The 12,337-nt window shown below is 36.9% G+C and overlaps 1 pseudogene; it reads left to right on the forward strand.

The window, feature by feature from the left end:
- The first annotated feature begins 941 nt into the window (after positions 1–941).
- LOC110193561 (large ribosomal subunit protein P1 pseudogene) lies at positions 942–1,279 on the forward strand (annotated as a pseudogene).
- The last annotated feature ends 11,058 nt before the right edge of the window (positions 1,280–12,337 follow it).

The following is a 12,337-nucleotide window of genomic DNA, read 5'->3' on the forward strand; positions in this document are numbered from 1 at the left end:
AGAAGCAAGGCAACCCCTACTCTCCAGAAGCTTACAAATACATATCTTAGATGTCAGACCTATCAGTGATGTTTGACAAAGATATTTTCCCTTTCTATTGTTTCTTTTTTAATTTTGCCTTGTACAAAAGATTGTGAATTTTAGGGAGTCAATAAGTATTCAGTAAGGGCCTACTATATCTCAGGCACTGTGTTAAGCACTAGAGAGAAAAGAAATGTAAAAAGCAGCCCCTGTTGTCAAGAAATGCAAAGTCCAAGGGTGAAGACAGCATGTAAGCAACTATGAACAAACAAGATATGTACAGGATAAATTAAAGATAAATCAATAGAGGAAAAACACTAGAATTAAGGGAAATCAGGAAAAGTTTCTTATAGAAGTTCAGATTTTAGTTGGAATTTGAAGAAAGCCAGAGATCTAGGAGATGGAAATGAAAGGGAAGAGAATTCCAGGCATGCGGGATCACCAGTGAAATTGAACAGAATTAAGAAAAGAATTGTCTTTTGAGAGGAACAGCAAAGAGGCCAGTGTTTCCAGATCCCAAAGTACACCTCACAGAGGGAGAATGTGAATAAGGTGGAAGAAGACTAGAAATGTAGGAAGAGGTCAGGTTATGAAGGGATTTGAATGCCAAACAGAGGATTTTGTATTTGTTTATGGAAGTGATTAGGGAGATAGGGAGTTGGGGGCAAAAGAAGGACACAATCCCACCTGTGCTTTAGGAAGATCATTTGACTGTTAAATGGAGAATAGACTGAAGTGGAGAGAGGCTTGAGGCTGAGAGACTTGTAATTATAATTTTTAAAAATACATTGATACTCTCTTCACTTGTCTGTGAAGTGCTTGGTTCTTCTTCAGAAATTAAGGCCACGTTGGGGTGAACCCTTACTTCATCTAGTGACTAGCCCCACTACAAACAAGTCTCTCCTCATCCTTCTGCTAAAATGGCCATCTTCAAGCTCACTTGCATCTACTCTGCCCTCATCATTCACAACGATGAGGTTACAGTCATGGAAGATAAAATCAATGCCCTCATTAAAGCAGCAGGTGTAAATGTTGAATCATTCTGGCCTGGATTATGGCCCTGTCCAACGGCAACACTGCAAGTCTCATCTGCAATGCAGGAGTTGCTGGACCTGACCCGGCAACTAGTGGTGCTGCCCCTGCTGGAGGGGCAGATCCTGCTAGCACAGCTGCCCCAGCAGAGGAGAAGAAAGAGGAAGCAAAAAAAGAAGAATCCAAGGAGTCTGAGGATGACATGGGCTTTGGTCTGTTTGACTAAATTTTTTTGTAACATTAAATAAAAAGCTTAACTCAACTAAAAAAAAATTGATGGGGGCAACTAGGTGGCACAGTGGATAGAGCACTGGCCCTGAAGTCAGGAGGACCTGAGTTCAAATCTGGCCTCAGACCAAACACTTTTGACATTTATTAGCTGTGTGACCCTGGGCAAGTCACTTAACCCCAATTGCCTAAAAAAAATACATTGATAAAACTTTAAAAACACATTAAAGCAATTAAGATAGGCTTAGTATCAACAAAATGATAGTCACATTCTATTTAGCCAAGGCCAGAACACAATTGAAGTATTGTGTTCAATTTGATTACTGTTCCCAGAGCAAGGGTGTATGTACGCATTGGAAGGAAGAAAGGAAGGGAAGAAGAAGGAAGGAAGGAAGAGAGGGAGAAATAGGGGAGAGAAGAAGGAAGGGAAGGAGGGAAGAAGAAAACTAGCAATTATTAAGTGCCTACTGTGTGCCAGACTCTGTGCTAAGCATTTTTCAAGTATTTTTCCCCAATATTCCTGTAGTATCTGGGAATGCAGGCAAAGTTATAATCATGCAGCAAAAACAAAAAATATATGTTCCGTTATATGAGTTATAGTCAGGAGAATAGGTCAATAATGAAGATTTGTGAAATTTTATCAATTTCCATTATAGTACATTAGCTACAGGATGATTGGTTGGTATCTTTCAAACCCTAAGCAAGGTTCTTATTCTCCCCTATATTTCAGTTTTTCTGAATTCTGGGCTACTTCTGGGCCATACCACAATAATTGAAATGAATGAGGGGAAAATGTTAGGGTTTTTTTCTTTTTGGTTTGTTTGCTTATGCAATACCAAATTGTATCTGATTGGGCAGAGCCAAGATGGCAGAGTAAAAGAAGTGACTTGCTTGAGCTCTCCTCTAAACCCCTCCAAATACCTTTAAAAAATGGCTCTAAACAAATTCTAAAGCAGCAGAATCCACAAAAAGACAGAGGGTAACAAATTTCCAGGCCAAAACAACCTGGATGGTTGATCAGAAAGGTATATCGTGCTGGGCTGGGAAAGGAACGCAGTTTGGCATGGGCACACAGGCCACAGTGAACCTGAAGCAGGCCTCAGAGGATTGAATCGGGGGCAGCTTGGCAGATTCCAGACTTCTCAACTCACGAATGCCAAAGGCAACTTAGAAGGCCAGTAGGAAAAGTTTGTTTCTGTGGTGAGGTAAGACAGAAGCATGGGGGTCCCAACCCCATTCCCAGAGCCTGGTCCCTGGGCAGCAGCTGCTGCCTGAGCTTCAGGTCCATGGACTGAGGCGGAATCAAGTAGATGATCAGAGGGAGATTGCAGGGATCTCTTTGCTGGTGCAGGATTCTCTTGCTTTGCCCTTTGGATCTGGGTCACATTTCTGGGTGGTGGTCCTGGAGCAAGGAGGAGTGCTGGCTTGGTGGAACTTATAGTGGCAGTAGAGAGAAAATCCTCCTCACAGTTGCAAGGCAGAAAAGAGTGCTTGTGGTCACTCATAGACCACACCACAGGCCAGGAAAGGAGTAAATAACTTACCCTTGATCAAAGCACCTTGGAACAACTGAAAATTTTCAGATCCCTAGAAGTATCTCAGAAAACAACTGCACAAAACTCCTGAAGCTTAGGACAGTACATTATCCACACTGGAAGCAGACTCCTACCTTAACAAAGAGTTTATAACTGAAGTAATTTGCTGGGATAATGAACAAGCAGCGCAAAAAGAATCAGACCACAGAATCTTTCTTTGATAACAAAGAAGATCAAAACATACAATCACAAGAAGACAACAAAGTCAAACCTCCTACATCCAAAGCCTCCAAGAAAAAATATGAATTGGCCCCAGGCCATGGAAGAGCTCAAAAAGGATTTTGAGAAGCAAGTAAGAGAAGTAGAGGAAAAACGGTGAGTGATGCAAGAAAACCATGAAAAACAAGTCAACAGCTTGCTAAAGGAGACCCCAAAAAATACTAAAGAAAATAACACCTTAAAAATATCCTAACCCAAACGGTAAAAGAGGTCCAAAAAGCCATTGAGAAGAATGCCTTAAAAAGCAAAATTGGCCAAATTAAATCTGACTTCTCCACTCAAATAAATAGACCCTTTGGTTGGAATTGACCAAATCAAGAAAAAATTTTGAGAACATATAGACACATCATATGTCAAATGTCTATGTGTGAAAGCATAGAGCAGAAAATTAAGTTCCACATAAACAAACAATGCATCCTATAATTTCTTCCTAATTTATTATTATTAAACGTACTCTAATTATATGGTCTTTAAGTTACACATACACCTTACTTCTTCTGCTCTCTTAATTACACTCTAATATTTCCCTATCAATCAATATATCAATGAAATATGCATAGAGGAAAAGGAGATTAAACTTAAATTGCTTCACTTCTAGTGATCTTAGTGAAAGCTGTAAAAGGTTAGCTCAATTGATCAATCAATTAGCATTAATAAGCAACTATATTCCAGGCACTTTGCCAGGTGCTGAGTATATAAATACAAAGAATGAAACACTGTACTCTCAGAATGAATTGAAATTAATTGATAAATTAAAATTTTGTCATTCTACTATGCTATAAATATGAATAATTAAATGGATCTGGAATTTTTCACTCGACATAATACTTTTCTCTCAAGGGATTATTGAAGACATTTATTTAACCAATAAATTAAAACCTAAATTACATTTATAGTATCATGAGTATACTAGACAAATTCATTTGAAACAAAACTAAATGTTTAATATTTCAAATTACACATAATATAATGACAATAGACTTGGGATGTAAAACTTTTAGTACATTTATAAATTTCATCTTTGAAAAAAAAATTAACTGAAAGCCAAAATGTCAACACAAATTTTAAAAAGAAGATACACAATCTCTATTAGATAATCTGATTATTAATTATTCATTTTTATGAAAATGGAAAGCATTAAACAATATTATGGTTAAAAGTGACTTTGTAAAAATGTATGCTCTACAAGCAATCATTCTTAAAATCTAAAACAGGTTTGTATTCATTCACCTTGTTGAATAATACACAAGACACAAATGATAGCACATACCAAATATATTTCCTTTTTTATTAAACACAAGAGATATCTGAGCAATAGGAAATAAATGAAAAGGAACCTCATTTTCAGAAAAGATCAAAATGCCAAAAATATAGTAAATAAAATGGATGTTTTGTAGTTCTACATTTTTTTTATGCTGAAATGAAATTTGTATCTAAAATCAGCACTGCAATAAGGATAAACACACAGCACTGTTAATTGATAGTTTATGGTCAGACTGACAAGATTCTGTCAAACAAGTTATGTTCATTTTTTACTAGTCATAAATGACTTCAAATTTAAGAGTAAAACCTAAATATTAATGTAGAAACCTATTAAAGGAAATGCATATAATTCTTGGCTAATATTTGAATATAAACACTGCTTATTTAATTAGCCCTAGTAACAGTATCTAATTTAAATAATGACTTAAGAAAGTAGTTTTGAAGCTAGTTAAAAATACAGGAAAACTTTGTTCATGCCCTAATAAAGGACCCAAGAACTGAATAATGAAAAACACAAGCAAAAATACACTCTACCTGCCAGAAAATTATTATTTAATTTGTTTGTTTCTTGGTTTAGTGGCAAGAAAATATCAATAATACAGTTAACTTTCTTTTTTTTTCCTTTACCTTATTTACATACAACAGACATGTTATACTTCATCCCTATATCTGAAAATATTATATTTGGTTTCTATGCACAGTTGACAGTAATTTTGTTTTGTTTTGTTTCATTTGAAATTAAGCATTTTAAGGCACAAAAGACTTCTGAAAAGAAGGAATAAGAGGTCACAAGGAAGTCTGTCTTCTCAATATTTCAAAATGTAAATTTGAAGGGAATATGGTGCAGTGCTATTAGTTCCTGGTTTGGAATTATAGCATCTAGTTTCAAATTCTAACCATATGGCCTAAAGCAAATCGTTTAACCTATCAGAACCTCAGTTTCTTCACATTTAAAATGAGTTATAGGACCATATGCTCTTAAAATTCCCTTCCAGCTCTTAGTCTATGATTATATCATCATCAATGTCAGTAATTCCCAGATTGGTGTAGACCATAATCCAAAGACTCTTTCTCATTTCAAAAGAATCTATTCTGTATTCCCAAACATATCTTACATAGCAGATTTACCTAACTTGTTAGAAGCTTTACAGTAAGTCAGGGTTCTTAACACTACGTGTCCATGTGGTTGTGATGGATCTCTTTGGCCATCTGGTTATGCGGATGGACCCCTTCTAAGAATAAAGTTCTTAAATGCATAAAATAAATACATAGTATTACAAAGGAAATCAATTACATTGTAATAGTTATCATAATGGATATTTCACATGTGCAGACACCAGACTAAGAACCTGTTCTATATAGTTTAACATCCCAGGTACACCAACGCAGTACTTGGTCCATCTGTTTCATCTTTTACTCATTACCTAACTGGCTTACTTCCTTTTCAGGCTTACATTTGCCATATATTTTACATCATTTTTTGTATAGGTCTTCATTGATTTTATTCAGCTACCCCTTTTAACCACTATTGCCTGTTCTGTCATTTCAGTCATGTCTGACTCTTCATGACCCAATTTGGGGTTTTATTTAAGAGTGATTTACCATTTCCTCCTCTAATTCATTTTACAGATGAGGAAGCTGAGCCAAATAGGGTTTAGTGATTTGCCCAGAGTCACATAGGTAGTAAGTGTCTAAGGTCTGCTTTGAACTCAGGAAAATGTGTCTTGCTTCTAGGCCCAGCACTCTATCCACTGAACATTGCCATAATCATCACACATTTCTTTATAACCTTTGATTCATCTGAAATTTTTATTTCATGTTATCTCACATGGAGACTATATAAAGCAAAAACAAAATAGTTTTAATATAAAAATGCGGTTTTAATTCAAGGAGCATCTTTGAATGCTGAAAGCTCTAGATCATTTGTCCAAATAAAATCCATACTTTTCTCTCCTTTTTATTCAATTCTTGGCCTAGATTATCAACTAGCTTTATTACTTTCCTAAGCTATTGGTACTGACGGACTATAGATCCAAATGCCTGTCATCATTTAGACTAAATGCATGGTTCCTCTCTTTGCTTTTTTTTACATGTTTTAAATTTCTAGGTAAATCTCTTTTATGTATCTATTTCCTTCATTGAATAGGCTTTCTGCTGATCATGCTTAATTCTAGAATATTACAATGTGTATGGGGGAGGGGGTGGAGCAGAGTCAAGACAGCAGAGTGAGAGGTCACAATTTTGCATTAATTTCCTCACATCCTCCTCTACAATGACATAGAAAGCATACCAAAATGAATTCTGATAGGGAAAGTCAAGGAAAAACCACAGTGGGTCATTTTTTTTCCAGCCCAGGGAATTTTAGAAAGATAGAGAGATTTGTGGACAGTAGAGCAGAGGTTGGCCAGGTGTGCAACAAAATAGCAGCAACCCAGCAACAGGGTGAAGTACTATGGGTTGTGATGTTGGCTAAAAAGAAAAAAATATGAATAAATAAATATAGATAGATAGATAGATAGATAGATAGATACACACACACACACACACACTATGTTGTTTTGTTTTTAGGGTTTTTTCTTTAAATAGTATTGCATTTTTCCCATAATTGCATACCAAGAAAATTTTCATTTTTACAAGATTTTGCATTCCAAATTTTTCTCCCTCCCTTCCTCTCCTCCCCTCTCCTGAAAGTGGTAGGCACTTTGATATAGTTTATACATATGCTATCTTGTAAAACACTTCCATATTCAGCACAGTTGTGGAAGAAGAAACAGATCAAAAGGAAAAAAAATACAAGAAAAAATAAAGTGAAAAAATTATGCTTTGATCTGCATTCGGAGTCCATCAGTTCTTTATCTGGATATGGATAGCATTTTCCTTTGTGAGTCCTTTGTACTTGTCTTAGATCATTGTGTTGCTGAGAAGACCTGAGTCATTCTTAGCTGACCATCACACGATGTTGCTGGTACTGTGTGCAATGTTTTCCTGGTTCTTCTCTTTTCACTTTGCATCAGTTTGTACAAGTCTTTCCAGGTTTTTCTGAAATGTTCCTGTTCATTTCTTATTGCACAAGAGTATTCCATTATATTCATATGCCACAGCTTGTTCAGCCATTCCTCAATTGATGGGCATCCCCCAAAGCTACCTTTGACCTATCAATTGGGGAATGACTTGTATTGTTATAAATTTCACTCAGTTCTCCATATATTTCAGAAATTGGGCCATTGTCAGAGACTCTGGCTGTAAAAATTGTTTCTGCTTCCCTTCTAATCTTATACCCTTTCCACCTCAACAGTGTTTTGCTTCTCTCTACTATATGCCCCTATCTGTCCTTTCTTCTGTCAGTTCCCATGCATCCCTCCCCTTTACTTAATATCCTCCTCTACTACTTCGCTGTTGATAAGATAGGTTTCTATATTCAACTGATTGTGTAAATTATTCCCTCTTTGAACCAATACTGATGAAAGTAATGATTCAACAATGCCCATCTTCCCTTCCACTGTAATAGGTCTTTCTTGCCTCTTCATATGAGATAATTTACCCAATTCTACCTCTTCCTTCCTTCTGCACCCACTGCACTCCTCTTTCTCATCACTTAATTTTTTTTAGGTCATTCCCTCAAATTCACCTTATACCTGTACTCTCTGTCTATGTATATTCCTTCTATCTGCTCTGTCAGTGATAAAATTTTTAAGAGTTACAAGTATCATCTCCCCCTATAGGGATGTAAAAAGTTTAGCTCTATTGAATCACTTGTTTTCTTTTCCCTTTTTACCTTTTTATACTTCTCCTGGGTCTTGATGTTGGAAGTCAAATTTTTGGCTTTAGTTCAGCTCTTTTCCTTATTAAGTTTTGAAATCCTTCTATTTTGTTGAATGACCATTTTCCCCCGTGATGTATTATGCATAATTTTGCCAGGTAAGTGGTTCTTGGTTGTAGTCCTACCTCCTTTGCCCTCTGGAATATCATGTTCCATAATCTTCAATCCACTCCAATCCAATGTTGCAGCTGCTAAGTCCAGTGTGAACCTGACTCTGACCCCCAGTATTTGAATTGTTTGTTTCTGGCCACTTGTAGTATGTTTTTCCTTGACTTGATCATTCTCAATTTTTGCCATAATGTTCCTTGGGCTTTTTATTTTTCAGGAAAAGATCTCTTTCCTGAGGTAATCATTAGATTCTTCTTTTGCCTCATTTTTTAAAATTAATTTGTTTATTTTTAGTTTTCAACATTCACTTCCACAAGATTTTGAATTCCAAATTATCTCCCCTTCTCACCCCTCCCCCCACTCAAAGATGGCATGCATTCTGAATACCCCTTCCCCTAATCTGCCCTCCCTTCTATCACTCCCCTTTCTCTTGTCCCCTTCTCCTTTTATTTCCTGTAGGGCAGTATAGATTTCTGTACCCCATGGCCTGTATATCTTATTTCCCAGGTGCATGTGAAAACAATTTTTAACATTTGTTTTTAAAACTTTGGGTTCCAAATTTTCTCCTTTCTTCCCTCCACACTCACCCTCATTGAGAAGGCAAGTAACTCGATGCAGGTTACACATGTGTAGTAATGCAAAACCCATAATAGTCATGTTATGAAAGACTATATTTCATTCCATCCTATCCCACCCACCATTTACTCTATTCTCTCTTTTGACCCTGGCCCTCCTTCTGATTACCCTCCATTCTATCATCTGTCCCTGTCTTACCCCCTTCCCCCCTATGTTCCTGTAGGGCAAGATAGATTCCCACACTGAACTGAATGTGTATGTTATTCCCTCCTTAAGCCAAATCCAGTGAAAATAAGATTCACTCATTCCATCTCACCCCCACTTCCTCTCCACTGTAAAAACTTTTTTCTTTCCCACTTCATGTGATATAATTTATCCCATTCTATCTCTCTCTTCTTCTCCTGGTATAATCCTCTCTCATCCTTTAATTTTATTTTTTTTAGATAGCACCCTTTCATCTTCAACTCACTCTGTGCCATCTATCTATCTATCTACTTATCCATATAATTTTTCCTTCAACTACCCTAATACTGACAAAGGTCTCATAAGTTACAAATATCATCTTTCCATGTAGGAATGTAAACAGTTCAACTTTAATAAGTCCCTTATGATTTCTCTTTCCTGTTTACTTTTTCATCTTCTCTTGAGTCTTGTATTAGAAAGTCAAATTTTCTATTCAGCTCTGGCCTTTTCATCAAGAATACTTGAAAGTCATCTATTTCACTGGATGTCCATTTTTTCCGCTGAAGGATTATACTCAGTTTTGCTGGGTAGGTGATTCTTGGCTGTGATCCTATCTCTTTTTTCTTCCAGAATATCATAATCCAAGCCCTCAGATCCCTTAATGTAGAAGCGGCTAAATCTTGTGTTATCCTGATTCTGTTTCCACAATATTTGAATTGTTTCTTTCTGGCTACTTGCAATATTTTCTCCTTGACCTGGAACACTGAAATTTGGCTGTAATATTCCTAGAAGTGTTCCCTTGGGAATCTCTTTCAGGAAGTGATTGGTGGATTCTTTCAATTTCTATTTTACCCTCTGGTTCTAGCATATCAGGGCAGTTTTCCTTGATAATTTCTTGAAAGATGATGTCTAGGCTCCTTTTATGATAATGACTTTCAGGTAGTCCAATCATTTTTAAATTATCTCTCCGGGATCTATTTTCCAGGTAAGTTGTTTCTCCAATGAGATATTTCACATTGTCTTCTATTTCTTCATTTTTTTGGTTTTGTTTTTACAAATTCTTGATTTCTCATGATGTCATTAGCTTTTATTTGCTCCATTCTAATTTTTAAGGAAGTATTTTCTTCAGTGAGTTTTTGGACTGCCTTTTCCATTTGGCCAATTTTGTTTTTTAAGACATTCTTCTCATTTGCTTTTTGGACCTCTTTTGCCATTTGGGTTAGGATATTTTTTAAGGTGTTATCTTCTTCAGTGTTTTTTTGGGTCTCCTTTAGCAAGCTGTTCACTTGTTTTTCATGATTTTCTTGCATCACTCTCATTTCTCTTCCTGGTTTTTCTTCTACTTCCTTTACTTGCTTCTCAAAGTCCTTTTTGAGCTCTTACATGACCTGGGGCTCATCTATATTTTTCTTGGAGGCTTCGGATGTAGGAGCTTTGACTTTGTTGCCTTCTGGTTGTATGTTTTGATCTTCTTTGTTACCAAAGTAAGATTCTATGGTCTGACATTTTTGTGCTGTTTGCTCCTGATCCCAGCCAATTACTTGACTTTTAAACTCTTTCTTAAGGTAGGGGTCTGCTTCCAGTGTGGAGGATGTACTGTCCCAAGCTTCAGGGGTTTTGTGCAGCTGTTTTCAGAGATATTTCCAGGGACCTGTAAATTTTCAATTCTTCCAAGGTGGTATGATCAAAGGTGAGGTATTTACTCATTTCCTAGCCTGTGCTGTGGTCTATGAGAGACCACGAGCACTCTTTTCTGCCTTGGCACTGTGAGGAGGATTCCCTCTCCAGCAGCACAAGCTCCACAATACCAGTGCTTCTCCTTGCCCAAAGATTATCACCCAGAATTGTAACCCAAATCCAAGCACAGGAAAAGCAAGAGAATGCTGCCTCAACAACAGCAAAGAGATCCCTGCAATTCCCCTCTGATAAGCCACTTGATCCCCCCATTGTCTTTGGACCAAGAGCTGTGGAAGCAACCATTGCCCTGGGGCTGTGCCCAGACTGGGGCCTAACCACGCTCTTCTCTCACCAGAGTCAGACAGACCTTTCCTACTGACCTTCTAAGTTGAGTTTGGCATTTGTGGGTTGAGAAGTCTAAAAACTGCTATATCTGTAGTGATTCAGTCCCCTGAGGCCTGTTCCAGTTTCACTTGGGTGCTGTCTTTGCTGGCATAGCTCATGCTGAATTGAGCTCCTCTCCCAGCCGGATGCAATAGATCTTTCCCATCAACCATCCAGATTGTCTTGGGCTGGAAATTTGTTTCACTCTGTCTTTTCGTGGGTCCTGCTGCTCTAGAATTTATTTAGCACCACTTTTACAGGTATTTGGAGGGGTTTGGGTTAGAGCTTAATCAAGTCAGTGCATTTACTCCCCCCTTTATCCCTTTATTTTTATAACAAGAGGGTGCATAAGCTGTTATTATCTTCATGGTAGTCTTTCAGCTCATGCTTATGATGAACAGTGCAAAATGAGATTACTATATCCCATCAAATGAAATTATTTTTGCCTTTTAGCAAATAATGAAACAAATTCTTCAAACTGCCACATGTATGTTTGCAAGAATGACCTTGAAGCTATTCTTCCCATTAATGAAAACATCATTATGTTTTCTATTGTTTTTTTTTATAGAGAATATGCTAGTAGTGATATAGTTTACAATCTTTTAGCAGTACATAAACCTGTGGGATATTTAAAAAGAATGTCACATATGAAACACTAACAGTTAAATTGATGTTCAGAGATGGTCTAAAGGTTATATGATTTTTAACACCCCACATATGTTTTTTTTTTGGCTACTCTACCACCATCACTGAAGAAAATTAAAGGGCTTGTGCAGAACTGAAGGCAATTTTGTATTTTTCTTTTATTCACATGTCCCTATGGCCAAAAAAATTAATCACCTAGTGATCAATGTACTGATAATGTCTCTCCATATTTACTATGACTAGTTCTCAGAAAATAAATACAACCTATTCTAGGGATCATACTCAAAGCCTTTTTTAACTTGGTTGAACCAGCATTCTTTCAGAATAGTCTTTGAGATCCCACAGTCATTTCCTGTCCTGATGTGATTGGCCAGGAGTTCTGTCAATATCGTCTTAATATTCCAGTCAAGGAACAGCAATAAAGACCAGTAAGAAGCAAAAGTCATAGAAGTATAGTGTAAGGGCAGTGCCATGGTGGCAGTGTAGAGACAGAAACCCAATGAACTTTCCCAACATTCCTCTCCAAACAACTTTAAAATATGTCAGTTCTAATTCTGGACTGGCTTAGCCAACAGAAGGTGAAGGT

Source organism: Phascolarctos cinereus, unplaced genomic scaffold (genome assembly GCF_003287225.1).
Source record: "Phascolarctos cinereus isolate Bilbo 61053 unplaced genomic scaffold, phaCin_HiC Scaffold_4;HRSCAF=312, whole genome shotgun sequence".
NCBI lineage: Eukaryota > Metazoa > Chordata > Mammalia > Diprotodontia > Phascolarctidae > Phascolarctos > Phascolarctos cinereus.